Source organism: Jaculus jaculus, chromosome X (assembly GCF_020740685.1).
Source record: "Jaculus jaculus isolate mJacJac1 chromosome X, mJacJac1.mat.Y.cur, whole genome shotgun sequence".
NCBI lineage: Eukaryota > Metazoa > Chordata > Mammalia > Rodentia > Dipodidae > Jaculus > Jaculus jaculus.
In genome coordinates, this window is record NC_059125.1 from 10,589,858 (window position 1) to 10,617,473 (window position 27,616).

At 36.5% G+C, this 27,616-nt stretch overlaps 1 protein-coding gene across 2 annotated transcripts in view; it reads right to left on the reverse strand.

Annotated features, from left to right (window-relative positions):
- Glra2 (glycine receptor alpha 2) overlaps nt 1-27,616 on the reverse strand; it is a 221,433-nt gene that overhangs the window by 89,169 nt on the left and 104,648 nt on the right. The window lies entirely within an intron of this gene.

Consider the following 27,616-nt stretch of genomic DNA (forward strand, 5'->3'; position numbering starts at 1 on the left):
AATTTGCATTTACTTGTGAGGAGAGAGAAAAAAAGAGAGGGAGAATGCATGCCAGGATTTCTTGAAACTGCAAACAAGCTCCAAATGCATATGCCACTGTGTATCTGGCTTTATGTGGGTACTGAGGAAGTGACCCCTGGTTGTCTGACTTTGCAAGACAGTGCCTTTCACCACTAAGCCATCTCCCTAGCCCTTAAATTTACTTTAAATAACATTGAATAGCTAAAACAAATAATGGTTTGTATATTAGTAAATATGACATAGTAAAAATTATAAGTAATGTATAAATTGATTTTAAGTGTATTGTTCTGCTTATTCTCAACTGTTATAGGTGCTATGAATGTCTTCTAGAGCAAAGCCAGTAAACTTTTTCCTGTACATGGCCATAGTAAACATTTCAGGCACTGTGCAACATGTACCCTCTGTAATAAGTGTGGAATGCTATCTTTGTAATACAAAACTCAGCCATAGACAAAAATGAATGAATGTGACTATGTTATTGTTTGCTAACTTGGACTTTGAAACATAGCTTGTTCTCCACTATTGTATAGGACACTAGCTAGAGCTTTTAAAGGATACTGAAGAGATTAGAAAATGTATTTAATATGTAGTCTGGCTACTCTCTAGGGCATTTTATTCATGTGTATATTTGGATGCATGTGTGTGTGCATACCAGTGCATGTACATGAGTGTGAATGTGCATGTGGAGGCCAGAAGGACTCTCATTGACTTGGAGCTTCATCAGTTAGGCTAGACTAGCTGGCCAGTAATCTTCAGGTACCCTTCTGCATAAACTTCTCCAGAGCTGGGATTATAAGTATATGCCACCATAACCAACATATTTTAGTACAGTTATTTACTCAAATTGGATTTAAATTCTGATTTTGTGTGCATTCAGTATATGTCATTTTGGTTTCATAAAAATATAAATGTATTTCAGAGTAGTAATATAAATTGAGTCAGTATACATGACAAGTGCAAAAAATATATATAGCAATGGCTATTGTTTTGTTTTTGTTTTAGAAACAAGTTCCTGTATTGCTAGAGATGCTAGTCTCTGCAATACAGCTAGCTGATTCAGCTTTTGCCCTGTTGGTTGTGTAGATTGGCTAATGTGAAAGGAGCTCAAATCAGACAGATTAACACTGGAAATGATACAATGCTACTGAGGAGAGAACGAACTGGATTTGGCAAGAAAGAGGAAAGGAAAGCAAGAAATTGGAGGGAAGAGAATAAATCCAGTCTTGATTGTATTCCCAAAAGAAAAATTTTAGAAGTTTGGAGTTTTTAAATAGAATACAACAAACACTAAAGCTACTATTTAATTTTAATTTTAAGTGTAGGACTTTGAATAACACCATTTTATTGCCTGTCCAGGAGGCAACTTAATTTTATAATGGTTATATAAGATCACTGAACACTTAGCAGGGCATGGTGGTGCACTCCTTAAATCCCAGCCCTTGGGAGGCAGAGGTAGGAGGATCACTGTGAGTTCGAGGCCAGCATGAGCTAGAGTGAGACCCTAAATAAAAAAAAAAAAATTAAAAAAAAGAGTTATAAGAAAAACTCAAAATGATAACTGTAGACTTTATTGATGCATTGATACTTGATTGGTTAGATTACAAAAAGCCTCATAGAGAGCAGACTCTTAAACTGAACTTTTTAATGTTAAGTGTCTTATCAGACACAGAAACAATATGACTCTAAGCCCAGGTGTTGGAGCCAGAAGTCCTAAATTTGTGGCTTGATTTAATTGCTTCTAGTCTGACTTTGTACAAATTGCTCAATCTCTGTGTGACTGAGTTACCTATTCATGAGGATGACAACACTCATTGCATAAGGGGGATTAATTTTGATATCATAAGGTACTTAAACGATGAAATTGAATTAGGGTCATTTTGTGTTGTCAGTGGTTTTACATTATCACTATTTAATTTGCACTGCTGAAGATGAATGAGGTGAAAATGTGGAAATCTATTATGAATATATTCATTATCATCATAATCATTACCAATCATCTGTAAGCACTGCTTCTTTGGGTGATAATATTCTAATCTCAGGATTTTGCAACTAGATGAGAAACCTAGATGGACTTTGACAGAAATTAAAAAAAGTAAAACCAAACAAAATTTGAATATGTGAATTGGCCATCAATGATCTTCCAATGTAACACAGACACACATGGATACAAGTTTCAACAAAAATTGCTTATTCTATAGAAGTGTGTCTCAAATATGGAATGAAACACATAGTGTAAATTAACAAATACATAACATAAAAATGCCCACATTAGGGCTCTGCCTCCAACACACTATATCAGAATCTCTAGGGAGGAATCTAACTTTAGCCTTTTTAATTTCTCAATGTGAAGTCTGCACAACCAGCTGTAAAAAAGAGTGCATGTTTAATCATCTATAATGCTGGATCTACATATCCATAAGATGTCAATTTTTGCTTGGTGTTGTTTAGAATACTTAACTACATGTTTAAAATGAAGTAATGTTACAACACATGTTGGAATAAATAGCATAATAGTATGATATTTCAAGGCACTAAAATTCATTTGCTAATAAAGATCGTATATTCTTATTTAGAATCTAAGAGGATTTAATAGTGTAGAATAAAGTAGTTGTCACTAGAGAGAGTTGGCAGAGTAGGAGAGAAAGGGGATCTAGCAAGGTTAGATGAAGCACCAAAATAGATACAATCAGTTCTACTATTCTTCAACACAGTAAGATGACTGCAGTTCACAATTAATCATGTATTTATGAAGAGCTGAAAGGTGTGATCATCACACATTATATATGTATTATCCCATTGTATGTCATAAGAATGTATAATTATTATACCAATTAAAAAATAAAAAGCCCAGTGTATTAGCTCAGAGTGTATCAAATAGTAACATGAATTACCTAGGGGAACTTGTTAAACTGCAGAATGTGGTGACATAGATTCTGAGGCAGACCTCACATCTTGCATTTCTAACAGTTCCCAAGTGATGCCAGTACTCCTGAGTTCTGATTCACACTGGCATATGTAGGACCCACACATAAGAAATTTGGTTTTGATGAACATGTATTTGTATGGTTATTCAGTAAATATGCATAAAACATCATACAACACAATGGATCCATGGTGGAGAGTCCATACTTAATACTGAAGTTCTATCATATTTGTAAAATAAACTTTTTAAATGACAGTGTACAAAAGTAAGCATCTCTAAGCCCACTGTGAGGATATGGGAGAAGAAATTAAAAAAATGTTCTAAGAACTATGAACCAGGATTAAGCTATAAAAGCCTTTTTGACCAAGTGTGAGAGTAAATTCAACAGTGCAGCTGTAGAAGATGTCTTCAGATTCTTCTAGGGAGCAGAGGCTATCAAAGGGATGGGCAAGGTATTTGTGCAGATTCCCTGAAATTGAATTATGTTCATCAAGAATAATGTACTACACATGGGAATCTTATCTGGCCATCAGCTTTCCTAACAGAATAGCAAAGAAAATATATGTGTTAATACTAAACTCTCTCAAGGCTGGCATGTTCAGGATGAACACTGAAGTACAACACTTGATCGCTTGATACATCTTCTGGAATGGCAACATCATTACAAGTGTCATTTTACAGATAATAGCAAAGTGTTACAGGAAAAAGTGTCCCTTTCTATACTCCATCAAAAAATACACTTGTTGACGTCAGAATTCATAAAGTTTATCCTTGACTCTTAGCTTAGGATCATAGCTAAGGTGTCCTCCATTCATTTATTCATTTATGAGTAGAAAACAGTGAAATCCTATGTCAAAGAGCTCATGTCTGGGATGCTAGATCTAGGCTTTCTTTACCTTTACAGATATAGAGAAATGTGGATCCTAATTTCTCTTTATGTTGCCTGTGAAAATGAAACTCTCTGTCCATATTGGCAATGGGATGTGATAGGGTTATCGTGGTGAAAGGGAAGAGGAAGCAAATGGTTTATTATAAAGAAATCATCATCATCATCATCATCATCATCATCATCATCATCATCATCCACACATAGGACATTTTATTTCTATGGAAAATATATTGCTACTGGAATTTCATCTTGGGTGTGGTAGTTTGAGTCAGGTGTCCTCCATAAACTTAGGTGTTCTGAATGCTAGGTTCTTAGCTGATGGAGATTTGGGAATTGAAGCCTTCTGGAGGAGGTGTGTTGTTTGGAATGGGCTTATGGGTGTTATAGCCAGTTTCCACATGTCAGGGTTTGCCGCACTCTCCTGTTACTATTCTCCACCTTATGTTGGCCAGGGTGTGATGTCCACCCTCTGCTCATGCCATCACTTTCCCCTGCCGTCATGGAGCTTCCCCTTGAGTCAGTAAGCCAAATAAACTTTTTTTCCCCCAAAGCTGTTGTTGGTTGGGTGATTTCTACCAGCAATGCCAACCTGACTGCAACAGGAAAGTGGTACCAAGGAGTAGGATTATTGCTAGATACCTTCATATGTGGCTTTGGCGTTTTCAAGCTGATTTTCAAGAGGAATGTGGAAGGATTTTAAACTTTACCCTAAGAGATGCCTTGCAGTTCTCTAAGTACAGCTTGATGGACTATTCTGGTCAGAGTTAAAAGACCTGAATGTGGTAAGAACTATGGACTGTGAGGTTTGGCTTATGAGAATGAGAAAAGATCTTTCTTTGGACAGGGATAGAAGCAATTTGTGTAAGAGGCTTGCTGTTATAGCCATTTCCTGAGAACTTATGCAGAGTTGCTTGGTGTAAAAATGGACTGGTGTGTGTAGAGGGATATGGCACAGAAAGAAATCTTTAGGCCGAAACTCTTGCCTGTTCAGCTGCAATTTTATGAGAGATTATAACCAATGAAATTGGGCCTGCTGACCTGAATTGGGACAACAGAAAGAATGGAGTTTTGTGAAGGGGCCTGAATGCTCAACACCTGAAGGAATTCCAATAGAACATAGGAAACCAGCTTAATGAAATAAGGAGGTCATTATAAGACATGAGTAAGGAAATAGAAATATTGACCAGGCAGAAATCTAGCACTGAAAAATATCAGTCAAATAAAAAACTCTGTGGAAAGTCTCACAGGTAGAATGAGTGAAGGAGAGAACAGAATAGCTAAACTAGAATACCAGGTGGCAGACCTAATACAGTCCAACAAAGAGAAAGACAAGCTAATAAGAATGTATTAATGGGAATTTCAAGATATCTAGGACACTATGAAAAGATCAAACATAAGAATTCAAGATACAGTAGAAAGAGAAAAATGTCAATCCAGAGGCTTAGAAGGCATTTTCAACAAAATCATAGAAAAAAAAATCCTCAAATTGGGTAAGACATGCCAGTGCAGATAAAAGAAGCTTTTAGAACACCAGACAAAACCTGGAAAGAACCTCTCCTTATGTTATTACTAAACAGGCAAACCAAAGAAAATATACTGAAAGCTGTTAGAGAAAAAGCAAGTCACCAACAAGAGCAAGTCCATCATAATAACAACAGATTACTCAACACAAATTTTTAAAGCCAGAAGGGCCTGGAATGATGTATTCCAAGTTCTGAACAATAACAACTGTCAACTAAGAATACTTTATCCTGCAAAGCTATCTATCCAAATTGAATGTGAAATAGGACATTACCCAACAAAAGCTGGCTAAAGGAATTTATGACAACTAAGCCAGCACTATGGAAAATACTTGAAGGAATCCTTCATGCTTAAGAAAAAGCAAAACACACACGTGAGGAAACAGGAAAAAATAAACCATACTCAAATAACAGTAAAAAGAAGAAAGTAAAGGGAAACAAGATCTAACAAGCAATAATAATGGGGAGTATAAGCACATATATTTCAATAATAACTCTTAATACCAATGACCTCAATGCCCAAATCAAAAGACACAAGCTTGCAGACTGGATTAAAAGGCAGGATCCTGCCATTTGTTGCCTCCAGGAAACTCATATCTCAATAAAAAAAAAATAGACATTGTCTTAGGGTGAAAGGATGCAAAAAGATAATTCAAGCAAATGGGCCTAGGCCACAAACAGGGGTTCCTATGCTAATATCTGACAGGATAGACTTCAAACCAACATTAGAAAGGAAAGATAAATAGGGTTACTTAAAACTGATTAAAGGAACACTCCAACAGGAGGACATTACAATCCTACACATATATGCATCTAACATGTGGGCTCCCAATATATCAAACAAACACTATTAGACTTAAGGTCATAGATAAAACCAAACACAGTTGTAGCAGTTGACTACAGTATCCCCAGTCTCATCAATTGAAAGGTCATCCTAGCAAAAAGATAAATAAATAGAGAGACATCTGGATTAAAAGTAGTCATGGGACAAATGTACCTAACAGGTGTAAACAGAACATTCTATCCAAATGCTGCAGAATATACATTTTTCTCAGGAACACATGGAACATACTCCAAAATAGACCATATGTTAGGGCAGAATGAAAATCTTAACAAATACTGGAAAACTGACATAATCCTTAGTACTATATCTGACCACAATAGGATTAAACTGCCAATAAGCAACAAGAAAAGCTACAGAGCATACAGAAATTCATGGAGACTCAACAGCACACTATTGAATGATAAATGAATATAAATTGAAGAAATCCAAGAGGAATAAACATATATAAATAAATATAATTGATAAATTGAAGAAATCCAAGAGGAAATCAATAAATCCATAGAATCAAATGATGATGAGAAGACAACATACCAAAACTTTTGAGAAACAATGAATGCAGTCCGAAGAGGGAAATTTATAGCTCTAAGTGCCTATGTTAGGAAATTAGAGAGTTCACAAATAAACAATTTAATGCTTGACCTTAAGGCCTTGAAAAAAGAAGAAGAAGGCAAACAAAAAATCAGTAGATAGGAAGAGATCATAAAGATTAGGGCAGAAATTAATGAAATGTAAACCAAAAAAAAAAAAATCCAAAGAATAAATAAAACAGTGACTTGGTTCTTTGAAAGAATAAACAAGACTGATAAACCCTTAGCAAATTTCACCAGAAGAAAGAGAGAAGAGACAAAAATTAATAAAATTAGAGATGAAAAAGGCACCATTACAACAGATACCAAAGAAATTCAGCAAAGAAATTCAGACAATTATAAGGACATATTTTAAAGTGTGGAGGTTCCTAAAGCAGCTAGAGATTGATCTACCATATGACCCAGCTATAGCACTCCTAGGCATATATCCAAAGGACTCATCTCATTTCCTTAGAAGTACATGCTCAACCATGTTTATTGCTGCTCAATTTATAATAGCTGGGAAATGGAACCAGCCTAGATGTCCCTCAACAGATGAGTGGATAATGAAGATGTGGTACATTTATACAATGGAGTTCTACTCAGCGGTAAAGAAAAATGAAGTTATGAAATTTGCAGAAAAATGGATGGACCTGGAAAGTATTATACTAAGTCAGGTAACCCAGGCCCAGAAAGCCAAGCGCCACATGTTCTCCCTCATATGGGGATCCTAGCTACAGATGACTGGGCTTCTATGTGAGAATGAAAATACTTAGTAGCAGAGGCCAGTAAGTTGAAAAGGAGACATAAAGGGTGGAGAAAGGAAGGGAGGAGGATACTTAATAGGTTGATATTGTATATATGTAATTACAATGATTGTAATGGGGAGGTAATATGATTGAGAATGGAATTTCAAACGGGAAAGTGTGGGGGTGGGGAGGGAGGGAATTACCATGGGATATATTTTATAATCATGGAAAATGTTAATAAAAATTTAAAAAAAAAAAGAATATATATGCCTCTAACTTTGAAAAATTGAAAGAAATAGATGATTTCCTTGATCCATATGACCTACCAAAATTAAATCAAGATGAAATAAACCATTTAAATAGACTGTAACAAATATAGTGATCCAAGCAATTATAAAACGTCTCCCAACTAACAAAAGCCCAGGCCCAGATGGATTCACTGGTGTATTTACCAGACATTCATGGAAGAACTCACACCTCTGCTTCTCAACATTTTCCATAAAATAGAAAAGCAAGTAATTCTACTGAACTCTTTCTATTAAGCCATCATCACACTCATAACAAAAACAGACAAATATAGAACAAAATTAGGAAATTAGAACCAGGCAGAGTGGGCCACACCTTTAACACCAGCACTCAGGAGGCAGAGGTAGGAGGCTCACCATGAGTTCGAGGCCACCCTGAGAATATATAGTGAATTCCAGAATTCCAGGTCAGCCTGAGCTAGAGTAAGACCTTTTCTCAGAAATAGAAAAAAGAATAAAAGAAAAATAAAATTGCAAACTAATCTACCTCATGAACTTAGATATAAAATTTCTCAACAAGATATTGGCAAGCAGAATACAAGTATATATCAGAAAGTTTATTCACCTCAACCAGAGCTGCAGGGATGGTTCAACCTATACAAATAGATAAATTTAATATACTATATAAATGGAGTGAAGGACAAAAATCACTTGATCATTTCAATAGATGTTGAAAAGGCATTCAACAAATTTCAACATCCCTTCATTGTAAAAGTCCTAAAGAAACTGGGAATAGAATGAACATATCTCAACTTAATAAAAGAGATTTATGATAAACCTACAATCAATATAATAATTAATAAGGAAAACCTTGAAGCTTTTCCACTAAATTCAGAAATAAGACAAGGGTGTCCATTGACTCCACCTATATTTAATATAGTACTGGAAATTCTAGCTAAAACAATAAGACAAGATACACTCATAAAGGGATCCAAATTGGAAAGGAAGAGATCAAATTATCATTTTTTACAGGTGATATTATTCTATACATAAAGGAACTTAAAGACTCTACAAGCAAACTGTTAGAGCTGATAAACACTTTTAGCAATGTAGCAGGATACAAAATAAACACACTGACATCAATAGCTTTCCTATATACTTACAAAAAACATGAAGAAGATGAAATCATGAAATATCTCCCATTCACAATTGCCTCAAAAAAAAAATAAAGTACCTTGGAATAAACATAACCAAGGAAGTGAAGGATCTCTACAGTGAGAACTTTAAAACATTCAATTGAGAAATTGTGGAAGACACCAGGAAATGGAAAGATATACCATGTTCTTGGATTGGAAGAATCAATATTGTGAAAATGTCAATCTTACCAGAAGCAATCTACACATTTAATGCAATCCCCATTAAAATTACAATGGTATTCTTCACAGAAATAGGAAAAACTATCCCAAAATTCATTTGGAAGTACAAAAACCTCAAATAACCAAAACAATTTTGAGCAACAAAAATAAGGCTGGCATCCTTACCATACCTGATTTTAACCTATATTATAAAGCCATAGTAACAAAAATAGCATGGTACTAGCACAAAGACAGGCACATAGATCAATGGAACAGAATAAAGGACTCAGATGTTAATCCAGGCAGCTACAGCCATCTGATTTTTGACAAAACCACCAAAAATATTGATTGGAGAAAAGAACTCTTTAACAAGTGATGATGGTAAAATTGAATATCTGTACATAAAAGGATGAAACTAGATCCTTGTCTTTCTTTATGCACAAGAATCAAATACAAGTGATTCAGGGAACTTAATATCAGACCTGAAACTCAGAAAGCTAGAGGAAAAAGTAGGGGAAACCCTTCAACATATCGACATAGGCAATGACTTTCTGAATATAACTCCAACTGCTCAGGAAATAAAACCACTAATCAACCACTGGGATCTCATGAAATCACCAAGCTTTTGTCTAGCAAAGGACAATGTGAATAGAGCAAAGAACCCACATGCAGGATGGGAGAAAATCTTTGCCAGCTATACTTCTAACAGAGGATTAATATCCAGAATATACAAAGAACTCAAAAAAAAAAAACACAATAAGAAATCAATCAACCCAATTTAAAAATGGGCTATGGAACTACATAAAGAGTTCTCAAAGGAAGAAAAACAGATGGCATATAAACATCTAAAAATGTCTTCTACATCCTTATCCATCTGGGAAATGCAAATTTAAACTAATTTGAGATTCTATCTCACTCCTGTCAGAATGGCTTCCTTCAAGAAAAGAAATGACAATAAATGTCGGAGAGGATCCAGAGAAAGGGGAACGCTTCTACACTTTTGGTGGGAATGTAGTCTGCTACAGCCATTGTGGAAATCAGTGTGGAGGTTCGTGAGATAGCTAAAAATAGATTTACCATATAACCCAGCTATAGCACTTCTAGGCATATATACTAATGACTCTTCTCACTACTTTAGAGGTACTTGAACAACCATATTTATTGCTGCTCTACTCACAATAGCTAGGAAATGGAACCAGCCTAGATGTCCTGCAACAGGTGAACGGATAATAAAAGTGTGTTACATTTACACAATGGAGTTCTGTTCAATGGTAAAGAAAAAAGAAATTATGAAATTTGCAGAGAAATGTATGAATCTGGGAAGGATTATAATAAGTGAGGTAACCTATCTCCAGAAAGCCAAATGTCACATGTTCTCTTTCATATGCGGATCCTAGAAAGAAATGTTTAGACTTGTGTGTGAGCTAGAACCAAAAATTGGTAACAGAGTCCAGTAAGCTAGAAAAAGTCTGTAAGGTAGGGAGAAGAGGGAAGGACTTTAGGGGATATATATATATATATATATATATATATATATATATATATATATATATATATAGTTATATATGTGTGTGTATGTATGCATGTATATGTATATGTATATGTATATGTATATGTATATGTATATGTATATGTAAGATTGGATTACAGGGAGTGGAATGGCCTAAGTGAGGCTAGGAGAAGAGATTGAGTAAGAGAAGGGTGAGAGAGGGTCAATCAAAATTCAAGATATTCTGAATAAAACATATGAAAGCCTACTTTTTTGGGTAATGGCACATCAAGAAGCTATAGATTGCTACTAGAAAATTTTCAGTGGCAGGAATAGGACATGTTCCAGTGAGTTGTTGGCCAGGGAGGTCCCTGTTGCATCCAAAACATGACAGGCTATTGTCAAGACCCTTGGTTTCCAATGAGTAACAGATGGTAAGACTCTATTGATGAAGACTTCACATGCCTGCTTGGCAAGGTCACTGAGAAATAAAACTGGTGCTTAGCTAAGTGCTTTCTCTCTATAGAGAAGCCAACTGAAAGCTGGAAAAGGCTGCACTACATATAGACCTATGGGAGAAAGAAGTCATCAGCAGTGAGAACAGTGGACATTGGAAGCCTCAACTTTGGCCAAACAGGCCAAATAGTTGAATAGGTGCAATAGTGGCATGTTTGCTCTCTACTTTGACTGGAGGCCAACTCTATGGGAGAGAATACATACCTGGTACTGAAAACCTAATCAAAAGCCTATGGCAGGGGAGGTCATGAGCCTTAAGGTATAAAGCCTGCTCTTGTCTGGATAAATGTATGTATAATTCTCACCACACTGCCCTGAAAACACTACACTTTAATGTTCATATATATGTGTTAATGCTACTCTCACTTCTGGTTAGAGAAGCTTTTCCTTTCAGATGGTGGTGACCACTGCGATGACCCAAAAGGCAACATAGTGCTGAGAGGAAGTGACAAAGGAGTGTTCAGCACTGAAACATCTCTATCAGATCCTACAAGGCTCAGAGTCCATTCCAGAAGAGGTGACAAAAAGAATGTAAGAGCTAAAGGAAGGGTACTGCTCCTCACAATGCAACTGTCCAGACAGAAATTGGCCTTGATATCCCTGACCTCACAGTGTCTAGCAATACTTTCACAAGAACCTCATAAGAGGAGAAAAAGATAGTGACGTAAAAATGAAAGAGAGACTAATGGAGAGTGGAGTTGTGAAGGAGAAAGTGGGGGAGGAGAGGAAATTATCATGGTTTATTGTCTGTGAGTATAGAAATTTTTAATAAAAAAATTAAAAATAACATCTTGGATTATGGGTATGTTTGAACATCATTAGAATTGATAAAAACCATAGGGACTTTTAAAGTTGTAGGAATGCATTATATTTTACATCATGTATTATTATCAGCTTGTGGACGCCAAGGGCCGAATGTGGTGGTTTGATTCAGGTGTCTCCCATAAACTTAGGTGTTCTGGATGCTAGGTTCCGAGCTGATGGAGATTTGGGAATTAACACCTCCAGGAGGCAGTATATTGTTGGTTGCGGGCTTATGGGTGTTCTAGCCAGTTTCCCCTTGCCAGTGTTTGGCACACTGTATTGTTGCTATTGTCCACCTTATGTTGGTCAGGGGATGATGTTCACCTTCTGCTAATGTGCTTGTTTTCCCCTGCCATCATGGAGTTTCCCCTTCTGTCTGTAAGCCAAAAGAAACCTTTATTTCTCACAAGCTGCTCTTGGTTGGGTGATTTCTTTTCTTTAACTTTTGTCCATTTTTTATTTATTTATTTGAGAGCGACAGACAGAGAGAGAAAGAGAGAGTGAGAGAGAGAGAGAGAGAGAGAGAGAGAGAGAGAGAGAGAGAGAGAGATTGAGAATGGGTGCGCCAGGGCCTTCAGCCACTGCAAACGAACTTCAGACGTGGGCGCCCCCTTGTGCATCTGGCTAATGGGTCCTGGGGAATCGAGCCTCGAACTGGGGTCCTTAGGCTTCACAGGCAAGTGCTTCACCGCTAAGCCATCTCTCCAGCCCTGGTTAGGTGATTTCTGCCAGCAATGCAAATCTGACTGTAACAGTGGGTATACAGTAGCTGGGATCCATTCATTATGTTTCCACTTGCAGTCTTGGTGAGGGAGGAGGCTGGAGGAGTGAGTGTTTGCAAACTCTCTCTAATGAGACAGAAGACTTCCCAAAGGTGAAAAGTACAAGGAACATTTTGATGTATTCTCCCTTCCTGCCATATGTACTTGATTAACATGTCGCTACAGAACAAAAGAACAGCAGGAAACAAGGGAACAGGGATTTTGTTACTTTTTTTTCTTCCCTGAACACAGCTTAATTTTCACCCCATGAATAAAAACTGATCCTTTTCATATATCTGCTACTCTGTTGAGGATGTCCTGTGTAGAAAATCAATTTTCTTGTCTTAAGTTGGTTTGCCTATTTAATTAACTTAGCAGCTTAATGGAGGCAAAGGTGATTAAAACAGTTTGAGGAAGCTTTCAAAAGTATCGTTTATTATAGATAATATTTTATCAAAGATTTCCCCACAGTAATTATGATATGTTTAAATTTTTCTTACCCCAATGTATTATTACTTCTTAAAGAGGATTAGCAGAGTCATCCTGTGATATCAGAAACTAAAATATTCCTATTGTAGTTTAATATACACAACACAATGTTATCTGGGCTGCAATATTATGCTTCATATGAAACTGTAACTTAGTGTTTTTTTTTTTCTTTTTTGGCTGACAGAATTCAATCATTCTATAATTTAAATAATGAATTTTTAATTTTTTTTAAAATTTATTTATTTATTTGAGAGTGACAGACACAGAGAGAAAGACAGATAGAGGGAGAGAGAGAGAATGGGCAGAGTGGGCGCGCCAGGGCTTCCAGCCTCTGAAAACGAACTCCAGACGCGTGTGCCCCCTTGTGCATCTGGCTAACGTGGGACCTGGGGAACCGAGCCTCGAACCGGGGTCCTTAGGCTTCACAGGCAAGCGCTTAACCGCTAAGCCATCTCTCCAGCCCAAATTTTTTTTATTAATTAGTTTTGTATTCAGCAAATACAGTCAGTTTGGTACCATTATTAGGCTCATCTGTGACCTACCTCCTCCCCTCCTTGTTGAGGTATATGGGTCATGCATTGTGGAGTTGCCCACAGTTCTGGGTAGGATAAATGTCTCTGCATATCATGACCCAACATGTAGCTCTGACATTCTTTCCGCCTGCTTTTAGGAATTTTCTTTCTATATCTGTTTCACATTTCTACACATATTTTTTTGTACAACAATAATTTGAAATGATGAGCACTATGGAAGACTTTAACAAATAGATATTTGTAATTAAATTAGATAAGAAAAAAATTAAAAGTCAGGGAGAAATGTAACATATTATAACTTGGATTTCATCTACTTTAAAGTTATTTTAATCTCAGCATTTAAAAAAGTTTATTTAAAGCACATTTAAAAAATATTACAAGGCAGTGAGATCAATCTTCTCATTCTACTTTAATTTTTCCAATATAAACTGTATATGTGTCCTCAGAATTTAAAATTGTTGCATAATATGTTTTCACGTTTACAGTTATAATGTAATTTTAATTCTATGGTTAGATACATATTTAATAACTAACATCAGCCCTCAAACTCTGTGAGTTGATAATATAGGTAGGTGTCCTATAGTATACTTCCTCATTAAATTATTGATGAACATTTGGGTTCCATTTTTGAATATAATGAGCCACAAAACTCTGAAAATTTGTACACAAGTCTTTGTGAATATATTTAATTTTGTTTTAGTAATTTCTTAGTAATTAGATGATTATGTTATATGATAATTGTGTATTTAATATTGTAATGACCTATCATGTCATTCTCAAATGAATATTAATATTTTGCATTCCAATCAGAAACATATGAAGATACCATTTACTCCACATTTCAACATTAGATATAAACAGTCTTTTTTGTAACGTTTTTACGAGACACAGAGAGAGAGCAGAAACATTGATACACCAGGGCTTCCAGTCACTGCCATCTTGTGTGAATGTGTGACCTTGTACATTTGAATCATCCTGTGTGTCTGGCTCACATGTGATCTGGAGAGTTGAACATGGATTCTTAGGCTTTGCAAGAAAGAGCTTTAACTGCTTAGCCATCTCCCCAGCTCTCAGCAGTCTTTTAACTTCAATCATTCTAGTATTTCTAAAAAGTATCTCCTAGCCCTTAGCCACCAGCAGCATGAACAAGCAGAGAATCCTTTAAGCTATGCAATCAACCAGCCAGACAAGTTGTACATACCCATGCAATAGTGACACACAGCCTATGTGGATAATTAGTGGCTCTCTGATTGGATATGAGGCTCACTCAGTGGGAGAGAACTCATACCTGGTACTGAAAGCCAAGCCTAAATCCTATGGATAAGGTAGGTCAGGGTGTCTATAGAGAAGCTCTCATTGGTCTGTCTTTTGTAAAGAAGAGTGGCTATCCTCATCAAATAGTCTTGGAAATGACTAAGCTTATTCCCTTTGATCCCTACTACTTTCACCCTTGGTTGGAGAATCTGCTTTTTTTTAAAAAAATTAACAATTGGCAGCTAAAACCAGGGAGAACCAAGATCCACCAGTATGACACGAAAGATCGATAACTGCCTAGCAAGGGAGGAGCCACTTTTATCACATCTACCAGGGCCCAAAAGACATTACTGAGGAAGTAGAGATTTAAACCTGAGTGCTGCTCTTACTGATAGCCTGACTACATTCTACAGGAAGATGGCAATAGACACCAAAGACACTCAAAACTCATCAAAGCAGAAATTCTGAGGAAGCAGAGAGCCCAATATTAACAAAGACTTATAACACACTCACTTAGGCTCAGAGAATATTACAGAAGAGGAGGGCGTCAAATGAATATAAGAGTCAGAAAGTAGAAGGGGTATCCTGAGGCATTGTTCCCCCTCCAAACTGTCTGATACATTCATGACTCTATGGTGAATACCAATAACTCCACTGAGGAGGGCCCTCAGTGGAATGGAGGTGGCACAGAATGGATATGAGTATAACCCTATGGTAATGTGATCAAAATACAATTTGTTTATACACTAAAGTTCATAATTAATTTTAAAAGTATATTCTTGTGATTTTGTTTTGCATTGTTTTAGTGATTGATGATAATATCTTTTCCTATGAATATTGTTACTTATATATTTTTGGTTCAATATTTTGCTGGATTTTTTTCTTATTAATTAGAAGTATAAAAGCTGCTTTTATAGTTTGAACATATATTTTGTGTTCAGTTAAATGCCTTGCAATTATGTTCTTCATGTGTGAAGTTATTTTTTTTTCCTTTTCCTTTTTATTTATTTATTTAAGAGAGAGTGGGAAAGACAGACAAAGAGAGAATGGACATGCTAGGGCCACCAGCCACTGCCAATGAACTCTAGATGCATGCTCCACATTGTACATCTGGCTGACATGGATCCTTGGGAATCAAACCCAGGTCTTTTGGCTTTGCAAGCAAGTGCCTTAACCACTAAGCCATTTCTCCAGACCTGTTTTATCCTTTCTTAAATGAGTTTAGCTTTAATGTTGTTCATTTAATCTGTTTTTTTAAAGGATTGCACTTTTTGTGATCAGCCTGAAAAAATTTCATCTAACCCAATTTTCAAAAGATTTTTGCTAATGTTTTCTTTGCCTATGTGTGTGTGTGTGTGTGTGTGTGTGTGTGTGTGTGTGTGTGTGTGTGTGTTTGTGTGAAGGACCTCATGATGTTAAGAATAGGCTTTACCATTAAAGTATTCACTACCCTTTCTATGATTCTCTTAAAAGTCAATAATTTTAGTCCATATATTTAGATCTATACTGATTCAATGTTCTGTTCAAGTTTAATTTATAACCAAGTGCCTGTAAATAGTGAGTCATCACCCCAGCCTTCAAATATGATTTCTCATGTGATTCTTATAGCAAGGGTTCATCAAGCCTGCCCCGTATTTCATAGCACCATATATACCCTTACTGAAGAATACTTGATCATAATTATTTAAATGTTCACTTATCAACCAGGCTGTGAGCTTTAATTCAGTGACAAATTTTACTCATTTATAAATTCCAATTAACAACACCATGCCTAATATATAGTAGGCCACATTACATTTTTGTAAAATGAATGAATAATTAAATGCAACAATATTAACCCTATAAATAATTTTAAGAAGTGTTTCTGCACCAACAGTTGGTTAATATCTTACAAAAAATGAGGTACACATTGTGCTACTTAAGTATTTGAACACTACTGTTGGATATTCAAAGTCTGATAAATTAAGATCTAACCCCTTAACTTTCCATTCAATGGTGCCTAGTTTTATACTGCAACCTTTCCAGATTTAGTTCCTATTACCTTTCATATGTCCCACATACTATTTGAACTGAGAAATCCATTTTTCTTTACCTATGCCCTTAATTTTTTCCTCTGCATTCAGTTTCTCTCTTTCACCTTGCAATTCTCACCACCTCATTTCTGCCTAAGAATATCCTTCTCATCTCAAAAGTCATCACTTTTATGTACCTTCCCATAACCTGACCAGATAAATGATCACATAAATGTGAGCTCTCCTCACCTACAAATCTACAAACCTCTATCTGTTTTTACCTTAAGTCAAACAAATGGTATTTTTCCTTAGCTTCCCATCACTTCTAATACCTATGCCCTGACTTATGGCATGTTCTCCTCTATGAGATCTCATTGCTCTCTGTTTCTCCTCCCTCCAAATTGTCCTGTTCAGTATTATGTCTTCTCATACTTGGAGTTTTGAAAACTGGTTTTAACTGTGGCTCTATCAGGCACTGGGCGTTCTTCTTGGGCCCTTAATTGCTTCCTGCACAAAGGAGATTTTATCCTCTCTACCCATGAAGGCAAAGAAAAATTTAAAAAAATACAACAAATGGAAAAGTTGTTTGTAAATTTAATATGATATTCAAGTATAAACCATAATAATCACTATGGAAATCAACCCTTACCTTGAATCCATGCATTTTTCCACCCCACAGTTGAAGATGTGTTTGAGCAGGAGTCTGAGGCAAGTGTTATTTATCATTCCATCAAAATGATCCTTGACCCCCAAGTCTTTTTGTAACCAAGGCAATTCCTGAATTCATTCCCCTCTTACTCCTTCTGCATTTTGCTTTGAGTTTAATTAAATGCTTTTGGATCCCTTTGTGTGGTGGCCAACATCTGTTCGTGCTTCCCATGTCAAGCTCTGTGCAGCTCATGTGAAAGCAAATGTCGACCTATTTTGCTTGATTTAGTTTACACTTGTAAAAACCTGGCCCATAGGTGGCTATCACTGTCTTTATAAATTCCTGGGACATTAATAGGAAGAAGAAAAAACTGAGGCCAGAGGAAATAGTTACTTAATATTTTCATCACCATTAAGTCATCATGCCCCTTACTCTGTAGTGAGCAAATACAGCAACCGGGATGCTCACTCTCCTTTGCTAATGGACCCTTTCCATCTTTGTTAAATCTTCCACTCTGCACTGTATCACCCTCCATCTTCTCTGCCCATATCCTCTGCACATCCCAATTATCTTCTCACAAGTCCTCCAGACTAATCTGAGACTGACTTCTCTCACTGCAGAGGTTCAAGTGAGTTATTTAGCAACACAAGGAGAGGTGACAGTTAAAGCAGAGAATCTGGAGCAAGAGGTTCTGAATTTGAAATCCATCTTTGCCATAGTCCCTTCCTAAGTCCACAAACCAATGAAATGTTTTCACCTCAGTTTATAACACTATGAAATGACCTAGTAAGGCTAGTGAGAGTCCATATTTCATCCCTTGATAAAATAAATTGATCACATAACAAACTCTGAAACAGTGCCCAAGGACCAAGTATGCAATCAAGTACTTTATGTCAAATAAAGGAATGAATGGAATGTAGTATGAATGAATGTAGTATGCATGAAGTACATGGCTTTGGACTCTGAAAGTTAGAGGGTCTTATCTTGTCTCTGCCACTTACTGTCTACACATATACTATAAGGCTAGATACTTAATATATAGTTTAAATTCCATCACCTATAATAAAAGTACCTTCACCATATAGCATCACAATGCTAAATATTACATTGCATAATATATGTGGATCATGTTTAGCCCAGACTTGGTAAATCCTAGGCTGTCATAAAGTTGCCTAGTTTTTCATTCTTAGGGGGTTGTCATTTCACCCTGATCATCTGAATCATTATATGACTTAGTTCTGAGGGGTAGATTAAGTAATTGCACATTAATAAAGTCAGATTGGAAGACAGAAGAGCTATTTTTGCATAGACTCAATTTGGGATACTTCTCAATTCACTGAGGATCAATGGAGGCATTGTGCAAACAAGAGAGCAAACTTTGAGAACAAGCAAACAAATGGGCAGTTTTAATTAACTCACCATATGAAAGCCCTTTAATTATTTTTCAAAGCACATCTATCTCACTCCGTGGGAAAACCAGCCATCTAATAATGCACCAAGTCCAGCAAGCCCCAGGTGGGCTGTTCCAAACGCTATGGTGTTTGTCTTCTAGGGTTTCCTTTAGGTTAATTACAAAGAAGCAAAGTAATGAATTGGGAGTTGTGTTTTGTTAGTGTCTATGGTTGAGGAACATGGCATTTGAAAAACATGCCTTTTCCTTTTGCACATATATTTGTGCACAGTATCAAATTTGGGGCTCAAAGAAGAAAAGACAAAAAAGAGTTGACTGTTGTTTTCCATGATTTTCTCAGATAAAGAGAAAATGGGAAATACATTCGAGTGAGAAGATTAAGGATATATAGACATTAGGAATGATAAGTTGGGAACATAAAGACATTATGTAACTATTTACCTTAACTATAAAGGTATAGTTTGCCCAATAAAGAAGGTCTATGGCTCAAGTCAAGGAAATATACAACCTCTATCCCATAGTGAGCATTTTTTTTCTATTCAAGGTGATTAACCAAACAATGAGTTTGCTATCCAAGTTCCCCTGTCTATACTATTTATATGGTCACAGATATCACATCGGTTGTATAAAATCAATATTTCTCATTAATGTCAGTGTAATAGAACTGTGTTGGCCACTTTATTTGTTCCATAATCAAAATTTTTCACATGAAAATGAAGGCTAAAGTATTATGTTATCAGAAATTGGACAATGAATTCTGTTTGCATCATACATTTAAGTAGTGACTGGTACTGTAATTTAGCACTAGAAAAGTAAAAGATAAACATAAGTTGCTTGATTCAAACTGTAAAGCAAAAAGATAATACTGAACTGAATTATCTTCAGCTCTCATTTTTTTTTTTGCTTCAAATAAGGATATAATTAGACTAGTAAGAATTTGGGCCTGGAGAGATGGCTTAGCAGTTAAGGCAATTGCCTGTGATGCCTAAGGATACAGATTGGATTCCCCAGAACCCATGTAAACCAGATATACAAGGTGGCACATGTGTCTGGAGTTTGTTTGCAGTGGTTGGAAGCCCTGATGTGTGCCCATTCTCTCTCTCTCCCTGCCTTCTTTCTATCTCTTTCATAAATAAATAAATAAATAAATAAATAAAATATTTTTTGAAAAGAATGTGTAAGGATTGAGTAACATTTTAGATCATTTACAATCACTCAAGTAGGCAAAAATTCATTGCTGGGTAGGATAAGCTTTCTATTTTTTTTAAAGCATGCTAATTTTAAAAAGAGAAATCAAACCTATCATCAGAAATCCCAACAGAAGAAACAGTGTAAGTTAGGGCAATAAAACGGTTTTGGCTTTCAAGAATACCATAATTCTTTAGCTTACTTGAACTAGCAAGTTATCAAAACCACACTTTTCCCATAATGAATTTTCTATTACTTTAGTGAGATTTCATAAAAGTAGAAAGCATTGTACAGCAAAGGAAGCAATTAATTAATCATGCCTATAGAATGGTTAAATAAATCTTTGTAAATACTCATCTATCAAAGGATTAACACTTAGAATATGCAAAGAATATGGGGCTGGATCAATGAATAAATAAAGCACTTGCTGCACAAGCATGAATATCTGAGTTCATATGCCAAGAATCCACACAAAAGTTGGACACTTTAGTACAAACATCTGTAATCCCAACACACCTATGGCAAGAAGGGAGGCAAAGAAAGGAGAATCCCAGAAGCTCATAGACCAGATAGTCAGGTGAATAACAAGTGACACTGCCTCACATGATGTAGAAGGTGAAGTCAAAGACCCAAAGGTGTTCTAATAACCCCCACACCTGCACTATGATACATGTACACCTGAACTCACATACGTAAACACACCAAAAATATACAAGGTTTTCAAAAAACTCAATAGAAATAAATCAAACATCCTAATCAAAAAAAAAAATAATGGCCCAATGAAATGAAAAGATGGTACTCAAAAGATACAATAGTAATGGCCAATGAATATATGAAAAAATGGGGCCAGAACGATGACTTAGTGGTTAAGATGCTTGCTTGCAAACCCAAAGGACCCAGGTTCAATTCCCTAGGACCCACATAAGCTAGATGCACAAGGTGGTGCATGTGCCTGGAGTCTGATTGCAGTGGGTGGAGGCCCTTGTGTGCCCATTTTCTCTTTCTCTATCTGTTTCTCTCTCTCCCTTAAATAAAATATTGTTTAAATACAAGAAAAAAAGATATATGAAACAGTGTTCAGCATCGCTGGCCATGAAATGAATTCACATCAAAACTACAGTGATATTCCTTCTTACCTCAGTTAGAATGGCAGTCATCAAGATGTTACAGCCACATGTTGGGTCATTATGCATATAGACATTGCCTCTTACCATTAATTGATGGCTAACCCCATAATGCACAACCATATTCTCCAACAAGTAGGGACCGTGGAGAGGAGGAGGGCAAGGAGGAGGCTAACAGTGGTACCAACATGACTGTATACACTGTGTACATAACTAATAAAAAATGACAAATGCTAATGAAGATGCTAACAAAATAAAGCCCCTGTAGACTACTGGTAGGAAGGCAAACCAGTGCAGCCATTGTGTGAGGTATGATGGATTTTCCTCAAAAAGAAACCCTAAAAATAGATCTACTACATGATCCAGCTATACTATTTCTGAGTATTTACCTAAAGGGCTCTAGTCAACACACCAGAGACATCAATGTTAATTGTAGCACATGCGCGCGCACACGCGCACACACACACACACATACATACATACATGTATGTGTGTGTGTGTATATATATATATATATATATATATATATATATATATATATATATATATGGAATTTTTTGAGACAGGGTCTTATCTATCCTAAACTGGACTCAAATAAAGCTTTCTGATTGGCCTTGTACTTTGAATGTAAGTATTGGAAGGAACTTAAAAAGGATCAGTTAGGTTAGTCTCCTCAGAGAGTAGTTCACTTTTTTCTTCTTCCTTCCTTAGACACATATATCATGTAATATGGTACAGTGTAGCTCCCTGGACCTCAATCATTTACATTTCATTTCCAGTATTTTTATCATCATCAAGTTTAGTATGATAATAATAAGTATTATTTTTCTTCATGGTAGCAGTAATATTTGTGAAATGATAGATTTGATATGTAGCTCAATCTCTTTCTAAAAGTTGTTGGGTGTGGTGGCACATGTCTTTACTCCCTGCTGGAGGCTGAGGTAGGAGGATTGCCATGAGTTAGAGGTCAACCTTGGACTACTGAGTGAATTCCAGGTCAGCCTAGACTAGAGTGAGACCCTCCCACAAAAAAATAAATAAATAAACTTTAAACAGTTACTTTTAAAGGAATTGAAAGCCTAGAGAGAGAGTTCAGCAGTTAAATGAGCTCACTTACAAAACCTGCTGGCCAGGGTTTGATTCCCCAATACCTGCATAAAGCCAGAGGCACAAAGTATTTTTGTAGTTTGTTAGCAGTGGTAAGAGGCTCTGATATGCTCCTCTCTCTTATAAATAAGTAAAAATATTTAAGAAATGTTAAAATTCACCAAAAGGAAATGAGATTAGCAGCTCATGCCTTTAATTCCAGCACTCAGAAATCTCAAGTAGGAGGATTTCACTGCGAGTAAAATTCGCTTACAGCTATAGAATGAGTTGCAGGTCAACCTGGGCTAGAGATCTTGCCTTGAAAACGTCAAAAATAAGTAAATAAATAAATAAATACGTAAAGTAGTGAAGCCCAACTTGGGGATCTGGAGGTAGAGTCAGGAGGAGCAGGAGTTCAGAGTCAACATATAAAGCCTGGCATGGTGGCCAACTTGAACTAGATGAGACCCTGCCTCAATTTTTATTTTTGAGTCAGTCTCTCAGTATGCAGTTCTGGTTAGCCTAGAACTTATTATGACCAGGATGACCTCAAACCTGTGGGCAATCCTCCTACCGCTGCCTCACAAGTACTGGTACTACAGGCGTGGGCCATAAAATTGGACTGAAATACAAAATTAAAATGAATGACAAAAGAAAATAATTCTAAAAATACAAAATGAATACAAACGACCTGGAATGCGTAGCTATCCAAGTGGTACAGTCACTTTCTTAGCATGTGGGAGGTTCTGGGTTCAAGTCTCAGTGCCTAGAAGTAAACTGAAAGATTCCCACATACTGAAATATTGCATTTTTTGGCAGTGGTTTTAGTGTGTCACCCTGTGGGAAAAGCTGAAGAAGTGCAACAGGGACCAGAGGCTTGAGACCTTGGTTAAACACACTCTCTAGCTTCCAATTTCTTTCCTAATCTCTTACAAAAGTATGATACAGTCCTTTGCTGGCATTGCTAATTTGTCTCATGTTACAGCAGCACCATTTTTTTCAAAGACTCGCACTGACATTTTGTCCAGTGCCTCTCATAGCCAACAGCCATGGGAGAGGGGAGCATGCAATGTGTCCCCTGTTGGCAGGACATCTGGGGCTGAGGTGGTGCTTTGGGAAAGCCCTTTGGGTTTGAAAAGCCTGTGAAACTCCTTCCCTCTTCCACCTTTCCATCATCTCCTTGGCCCAAGTCAGTACAGAATTAATGTGACATTTCAGAAGCTTTTCCTTACAGAAAGCATTCACCTGTCCAGATTTTCTGCCCAGGGGTTCAAATATGCATTTTTTTTCATCCAATAATATGAGGTGGAGAGAATGACTCAGTGGGGTGTAATTATTTGCTTCACAAGCATGAGGACCTGAATTTAGTCCTCAGCATTACAGGCATTGTCATGTACACCTGTAATCCCAGTGTTGAAGGAGTAGAGATGGGAAGATCACTGGGGATCGTTGGTCAGCAGATCTCACTGATAAATGCCTTGAGCTCCACATTCAATGAGAGTTACTGTTCCAAAGAAGGTAATGCTGAATCATGAAAGATGTGATAGACAAAAATGCCGAGATCTTTCTCTGGCTTCTGCATGTGCATGCATGGCTGCATGGACCTGCACACATGGGTATTTACAACATATGCACTTATACACATGCCACAATACTACACATACACAGACACATATGCACCAAAAAAGATTTTAATTTACAGGAAGATGGACGCAACTAGAGTTGATCATATTAAATAAATTCATATTGTATATCTTCTCTCACTTTTGGATCCTAAAAATTAGCTATGTATAAATGACTTGAAAAGAGGCAAAACCATGGGGGAACAAAGGATTAAGAGGAGTGGGAAGGAAGGATATTAGGGTAATATGCTCAAATTACACTATATGTTTGTATGAAAAAGTCCTTATGAAACACGGTACCATATAGAGTGAATATACACCAATTAAATTATTATTAAACTGATTTTTTTGGGAAAATTTAAGGAATACTCTATTAGTTAGAATCATTAGAAAAGTCCTTAGTCCTTGGAATCTCTGACTTCTGCCACCAAGTTGGAGAGGTCTGTCTAAATATGCTGTATCAAGATGGGAAAGTCAACTATATCATAGAGCACAACACAACAATAAAAAACATATCTCATCAGACCACAGGGTCTAGGTAAAAGGGGTATGGGAATTTTTTTAAAAGAAATATAAACAAAATAAAAATGATTATTTGCGCTGTGGATGTATACTAGCAAGAAATTGAAGCTGAGGAGATGGCTTAGTGGATAAAGTGTTGTACCACAAAAGCATGAGTATCAGAGTTCAAGTTTGTTATCCCAACCATGCCTATGGGAAGGAAGAAGGCAGAGAAAGGAAAATCTCTTGGAAGCTAGGAGTCAGCTAGCCTGGTGACAGGAATGGAGAACAACATGAGACCTTGTCTCAGAACACATTCTGCAAGATAAGGACTGACACCAAAAAGGCTTTGTGGTGAACACTTTCCCACACATACCACATGCACATAAGCAACATACATGCCAAAAATAAATGAAAGAAATCCAGGTATTCATAACAGAATGAACTGTGAAAAAATAGGGACAAAATGCAAATTATTTCTCATCCTTACAGAGCATCTATGCGAAGTTATTATCTTGATGACATCTACCAATAAAGGATGTGGTTCTCTTGTGAATCTAGTGAGTCAGCAGAAAAATGACAGGTAGTCAAGACTGATTGTTCTCACTGTATCTGATGGCCAAGAAGGGGGGACACTGAATGACCACTCTTAGTGTGATTTAAAATGTCTCTTGCCTGAAAAATTATTTCTGTCGTGCAAGTGGCACAAACAATGGGGTATCAATGAAGACTTATTTCTTTCAGTATTAGCAAGAGCAGATTTTCATTAATAGAACTGTCAGGCATCCAGCCCAGGAAAATGGACTTAATGAGAGAAAAAAAGCTCTTGAACTCTTATATGTTAATGCCAGAGAAGAGGTTCACTTAAGTGATTTCCTCCCCTGCTACATTTGATTTGCTTTCTCTGGCCATTGGGATGCCACTGAATCTGCAACTTTTATAAGAGTACTCTATTTCACAAACTGATTCTTGTGGAACTTAAGTTCCTAGTCTATTGAAGCCATCTTGTGTTCCAGGCTGCCTGGAAAGTAGACTATCCTTTTATTTTCCCTCCAGAATCTTTTGTTTTTATATCATATTTATTTATTTGAGAGAGGGGGTGAGGGAGATAAATGGTGGGTCAGGGCCTCTAGGCACTGTGAACAAACTCCAGATGCATGCACCACCTTGTACAACTGGCTTACATGGGTGGTGGGGAATTGAACCTGGGTCCTTAGGCTTTGTATGCAAGCACCTTAACCACTAACCCATCTCTCTAGTGCCCCCCCCTTAATTTTTTTTTTTTTTTTGGTTTTTACTCTATCCCAGGATGACCTAGGATTCACTATGGAGTCTCAGGGTGGCCTCGAACTCATGGCGATCTTCCTGCATCCCGAGTGCTGAGATTAAAGGCATGTGCCACCATGCCTGGCTTGCCCCTCTATTTTTTTTCTGAATCTTCTAGCTTATATCCAGAGACAGAACAAACAATTCACTATTCATGAATAAGTAAAATTGGCTAAGGACCTCCTAGCTCATACAATAATGGAGCCATTAGGCATATTCTGGATCTTCAAAGCCAAATGTACCAGACAGAACATTTTCAACCAGCTTCAGTAATTGTTTCAGTGGTCATTTGATATAGTCAATCTCTAACATTTAGACCTAATCTCCTAGTTCTTGTCTGAGTGGTCCAGATCACTATGTGAATTCTTTCCCAAGTTTTTTTGGGGGGTCATGTTCTAACCTTTGCTTGGTTGAATAGACACAACAAAGGAGACAATCTGGTACCTCAAGAATGTTACTAATAATTGATACATACTGTTGGTTTTCTGTGTATAAGACATCACTCTAAAATCTTTATATACCTCCAGTGATCTCCAGTGATCTCTATGACACTATGAGGCATGTCTTCTTTGATCCTTATTTTAGAGATGAGGTCTCAAGTCCTCATAATAACATTCTACATCTTGAATTCAGGCATCTTTCAACTTACTATATAAAATTATTTTCATACATCTATATTGTACATTATTTGAATCGCTAAATTGTGTGGCATTTCATTGCACTCATGATATGTGCCAAAAAGTCTACTATTATAGAATTCTAATCTTGAAAATAATTGTCCTTTTAAAATCTGCTTTTGAAAAACAAAACAGAGAAAATCTACAAAGGCAAAAAATGATTACCCAGGACAACTTTCATTTGACAGGTTTTGTAAAATCATATAGAACTCAGAATAGTATTCAGATATTAGAGTTAAAATCCATAATTGTGCTTGCATAGTAAAATAATGGACAGAAATGTAGAACAAGCACTTCCCCAAGACAAGTAAATGGCTACTAAGCATTCAAAAGATGCTTGCTCTCCATCATTAGCCATTGGCGACCTGCAAGGTAAAACCATGATGAGCTACTACTAAACACTTGAGCAGTTAAAAAGAAAAAAAATAAATAAACCCTGACATTAATGAGTGCTGTCATGGACATGGAGCAATTGGGACTCTGATACATTGCTGAGAGAAGGTAAATTTTTCCAGCACTTGAGAAAACTGAGAGTATATATAGGAGCCAAGCATATTCAGCTCCAGTGCCCCAACAATTTTACTTATAGGAACATTCTCAAGATAAACAAGTACATATGCCCATTAGCACTGTGAGCCAAAATTTACAGCAGATTTAAGACATAATAGCCTAAAATCTTAGAGTTTACCAGCAAGATAGAATGGACAATAAGATGGAACACATTGGAAGTACACAAATAATATGATTATATCCCACATGGATGAGGTCTTCTGAAATAAGCTCATCACAAAATAAAATATGTAGTATAAATTCCATTTTTATCAAATTCAAGAGTAAAGATAAATCAACTATTCACTAAAAATAGTGGGTACTCTAGGGAAAGTGTTATATGAAGGAAATAGAACTTTTGGGGATATTGGAAATATTTTATCATATATATATACATATATATGCATACATATATGTGGGATGGTATGCAATTTTAGAGCATTTCTGAGTTCTAATATACATGCAATATATGTCACCATAATAAAGGGAAATAAAGCTTGTGTCTTTGAAATG